The following is a 5,221-nucleotide window of genomic DNA, read 5'->3' as shown; positions in this document are numbered from 1 at the left end:
TGCTGAGAACTTTAACGCCAGCTCCAGGGAATCCCAGACATATGCATGTAGGTAAAATGCCCATATATATAAAAAACAAGACAAAAATAAAAGGAATTACTTTTAAAGTTTGCATTTGGGTTGAAATAACTCTTTACTAAACTATGAATCAATCAACAGGTTAACTTGTTTTTGTTCTAAAATATTAGGGTGACCATTCGGTGAGTGTATCTAAATTGAGGGTATTAACTGTTTTCTTAATTTCTCTCTCCTCTTTTTTTCTCCCTCCCCCGCCACCACTTTGAGAGATGGTTTGTCTGCCTAACAGGCCTGGCTGTCCTAGACTAGAACTCACAGAGATCTATCTGCCTCTGCTTTCCTGAGTGCTGGGATTAAAGGCATGTGCCACCCCCAACCTGGTTGAGAACCTGTATGAGTGTGTGTGTGTGTGTGTGTGTGTTTGAAGGGAAGGGGGTAAATGACGTAATTATATGCTGATTAACATAAAAATGATTTATTATCAAAATGTTATATTGGCCTGGAATATCGTTTGTCCTTATCGAAAAGTTTTGAAGGTAGGCCTTATTTCTCTCTTTAAGGTGCAAAGGATCCTCTGGCAAAACACCTGGGAAAGTCAGCTTATAAAAAGTTTATTTTGGCTAATGACTAAAGGTTCCAATCCCAGCAAAGAGGCAGAGCTTTGTGACAGAACTGCAGTGGCAGGAGGTTGTTCAACACAGGAGCTAGGGAAAAGGAAAAAGGGGAAGAAGAGCAACAGAGGGTGGGAGAGGAGGGAGACAGAGATTTTCAGGATCCCATTATCTCTTCTAGGGAGCTCCTCCAATGACCTACCTTCCTCTGCTTGGTTCTGCCTCCTAAACGTTCCCTCATCTTCCCATAGCTCCGCAAGCTGGGGACGGAGATCCTGTCTTTAAAAAGGATGCCTACAACGTTCTCATCGTTCCCCCCCCCCCCCCGACTAGTGCCAAGTGGCGGGCGGCAGCAGGCGGCTCTTCCTGCAGACAGTTCCCCAAAAGCCTTCCCGGTAATTCTGCCCACTTACAATCTATGAAAAGATTTTGCAGTTGAACTTGGGGATTACACCCTGTGCCCCTAGCCAGGTTTTTGATTGAGTCTGAGGCCAGGTAATAACTCTGCTCTAATTAAAGCTGAGTTTGTAACTTGGTGTTAGAGCTCAGAGGCCCTGGGAGGTCACCTGCAGAGAGACTGATTATAAGGGATTTGCCATTTCCCACAGGAAAGCCATCAGGGACCTTGAGTAGTGGGAACAGTCAACAGGGAGTTTGTCAAAGTAGCTCAGGACCAAGAATATACTTGTTAAACAACAGCACAGGCGCTCGGCTCCTTTCCTCACACTACTGGGGACCTACTAAACAACCTGAGACTGCTGAGCCGCTGTTTGAGACTGAAGCAGAAGCACAAGCATAAACTCCATCTTCCCTTGTAGCTGTAAAATCCCACAGTTGAACTGAAATGCAGGTAAGCGATGTATAGACCTTCTAAAACAGAGTAAGTTCCCTTTTCAGACCTGGAGACAAAAGGACAGGTCTAATTTTAGCCACTTTCTACACAGAATGAATAGGCTTGTCTAAGACACACACCCCGATTCTATATACAATAATAAATAGCCTTTACTCAAGGGTGTAAGGGAACATGATACCAACTGTGAGTAACCAAACTCCACAGCTAGAGAAATGGCTCGACAGGATCCTCTGGTCCCTTTCATAAATGAGCCTGTGAAATTACCTAACTTTGATCCAGCTTGGCTGTCTCCTCCCTTTCTTACTGCCAGGCACCAGGATGCTGGGTCTGCAATAATTAAAAAGCCTTCCCCAGGACACTGTACTGAGTCCCTGGAGAGCTTCAGGTCTACCCTGCACAGCAGGCAGTAAATTCTGGCTACATTTTGAGGCTGTCCAACTGTTATCCCCAGACCACATGTACCTCAGGTGGGCTCAATTTGCCTCCACCTCCCAAATGTTGGGATCACAGGTGTATACTACTACGGACGCTTTACAATACATTTTCAAGATCAGCATTAAAAAACTGGGGATTCTGGCTCACTGGTAGAGTGATTGTCACACAAGATGAGGACCAGGATTTAGAACCCCAACATTCACATACAAAGAAAGCCATGCTGGGGGGTGGGGAGGGCACAGCTGCAATTCAGGTGTTGGGAGACCAAAGCAGGAGGGAACCCTGAGGTTTCTAGTTATACATAAATCATTTAAAAAGAAAGCAAACACTGCTGGGCAGGGTTTAATCCTAGCTACTGGGGAGGCAGAGCCAGGTAGGTCTCTGAGTTTGAAGGCAGCCTGCCTGGTCTACAGAGTGAGTTCCAGGACTACCAGGGCTACAGAGAAACCATTAAAAAAATGAATTAAAAAGCAAACATGGATCAGAGAGGTGGGGTTTTATTCACATCACACTCTTCTTTACACTTCCACTCAGCTGCCAAAGAGGCCTTGGGGTTTTTAAAAAAAGATTTAATTTTGTGTGCATTGGTATTTTTGCCTGTGTGAGGGTGCCAGATCCCTTGCAACTGGAGTTATAATCATGAGCTGCCATGTGGATGCTTGGAATTGATTTGGGTCCTCTGGAAGAGCAGCCATTGCTTTACCACTAAGCCATCTCCCAAAGTTTAAATTAACTTCGGTTGTGATTTGAATGAGAACGGCCCCCACAGGCTCCTAATTTTGAATACTTAGGCTGCAGTTGGTAAAAGTGTGGGAAGTATCGGGTGTGGTCTCGTAGCTGTGTCAGTGGGACTGGGCTTTAGGCTTTAAAAATCCACCAGTCCTTTCTCCTCCTCTTGGTTAAGTCTCTTCACTTCATGGCTGTCTCTACATGTCAGTTCTCAGCTACCAGTCCAGCATCACGCATGCCTTGCTGCCATGCTGTCCACGAAACTTACCTTCTGAAACTGTAAGCAAGCCCCCAATTGTTTTAAGTTGCCCTGATCACGTGTCTCTTCACATTAAAGTAACTAAGACAACTTCTCAGAATGTTTAATCACTGTCTAAAATCACTTGGCTCACACTAGGTGTTTCGTAACAGATCTATTTTCCTGTTTGCCAAACAAAGGAGCAGCAATTATAAATCAAGAGGCCCAATCTAAACTTAGAGCTTCATCTTTAAAATAATAGGATTCGGGGGCTGGAGAGATGGCTCAGCGGTTAAGAGCATTGCCTGCTCTTCCAGAGGTCCTGAGTTCAATTCCCAGCAACCACATGGTGGCTCGCAACCATCTGTAATGGGGTCTGGTGCCCTCTTCTGGCCTGCAGGCACACACACAGACAGAATATTGTATACATAATAAATAAATAAATATTAAAAAAAAATAGGATTCAAGTATGGTAGATCTATTTGTCCTAGTCGGTTTGTCAATTTCAATCTCGGACTCTTTATGCCTCTGTGGTGATTTGAATAAAAATGGCCCTATAGGTTCATGTATTTGAGTGCTTGGTTCCCAGTTTGGTCAACTGTTGTGTGCCTTGGGGTTTCAACCACCCAGGCTTGTGTCTCTCTCTGCCCATTGGTTGCCGATAAATACGTAAAGCTCCCAGTTACTTGGGAAGCATCACCACCATAACGGACTAACCCTCTGAAACTATCAGCGAGCTCCCAGTTGCCTTGCTCAGTGTCTCTTCACAGCAATAGAACAATAATGAAGATAGCCTTAATGGGAGCGCCTGGTAGACAAGTCTGTGGGATTGAGGCTAGAGGGCCCAGGCACTGAGGACAGAGCCACTACTGAGCAGGCTGTCATCCTGAGCTGCAGAGCAAGGCATGAAAAGCAAACAGTAAGCAGTTTTCCTCTATGGCCCCTGCTTCAGTTCCTGCTTTCAGGTTTCTATGCTAACATTCAGACCCTTGGCACACTAAGGACATAAGTAAGAAAGAGTCTAAGCTGGGCAGTGGTGGCGCACACCTTTAATCCTAGCACTTAGGAGGCAGAGGCAGGCAGATCTCAGAGGTCAGCAAGTTCCAGGACAGCCAGAGCTGCAAAGAGAAACCCTGTCTGAAAAAAACAAAAAGTAAAAAATGGGAATGTGGTATTTTGTAGTAGTTATTGTCTAAGAAGCACGTTCTGTATATAAAAGCACTCTGACCCTTGGCACACAAAGGCAGAGGGAAATGGTCTAGTTTGACATAGAAACTCCAGAGACTGTCAGGCTTGGCAGCACATACCCTTACTACCTATCTCACCTACCAGCTTGGATATAAACTGTAGATGGAGCAGCAGGCTGTGTCCCGCCACCAGGCTAGCTTTACCCAAAATAATTACACGCAAACTGTATTCATTTAAACACTGCCTGGCCCGTTATCTGTAGCCTCTTATTGGCTAATTCTCACATCTTCCTTTAACCCATATTTAGTAATCTGTATAGCATCACGAGGTGGTCGCTTACCAGGAGAGATCTTAACCTGCGTCTGTCTTGGAGAAGAGAAGCATGGCAACCGACTATGGCGACTGCCTAAGCGTCTGCCTTCTATCTCCCAGCATCCTGTTCTGTCTACTCCACCCACCTATGTTCTGACCTATTGGGCCAAGCAGTTTCTTTATTAATTAACCAATGAAAGTCCTCCATCATATGACTCTCAAAAACATTGTTTAAAGCTTCTGTCTGGACTTTGAGTTCCTCATAATTCTGTAAAGTTGTTTTTACACAACATCCCGGTCTGACTCTTCCCACAGATAATTACATCTTAGCATGGACATTCTAGTACTGTGGACATTCCATTCAAGTTAAAACCAAGACATGAAGTTCTCTGCATGTCAGCTGTAATAGCCATTTATTCTTGATTCCCCACCCCAGTTCATCAAAATAAACTTACATCATGTTTCCATAAAGAAAATTTTATATTTTGTGTACATGGGATGTTTTTGTCTGCCACTAACTGTGAGCGGTGTGCCTGCCTGGTCCCCAAGAGGCCAGACTGCATCAGAGTACAGATGTTGGGGTGTCCTATGCGTGGTCCTGGGAACCCAACGTGGGTCTTCTGCAAGACCAGTCAGTGCTCTTAACAACTGAGCGATCTCTCTAGGCCCTGAAAAACACTCTTTCCGGAGACCTTTAAAATAAAACCACAGTTTTAGGCCTATTTAAGTTCAGCACAATGGGGTTGAACACAGTTCTTGTGACGACTATCTCAATCCCATGTGCACAACACATACCTAAATTAAAAAAATAAATAAATAAAACCACAGAACAGCTCC

This window comes from Arvicola amphibius, chromosome 2, assembly GCF_903992535.2.
Source record: "Arvicola amphibius chromosome 2, mArvAmp1.2, whole genome shotgun sequence".
NCBI lineage: Eukaryota > Metazoa > Chordata > Mammalia > Rodentia > Cricetidae > Arvicola > Arvicola amphibius.
This window is presented reverse-complemented; position numbering follows the sequence as displayed.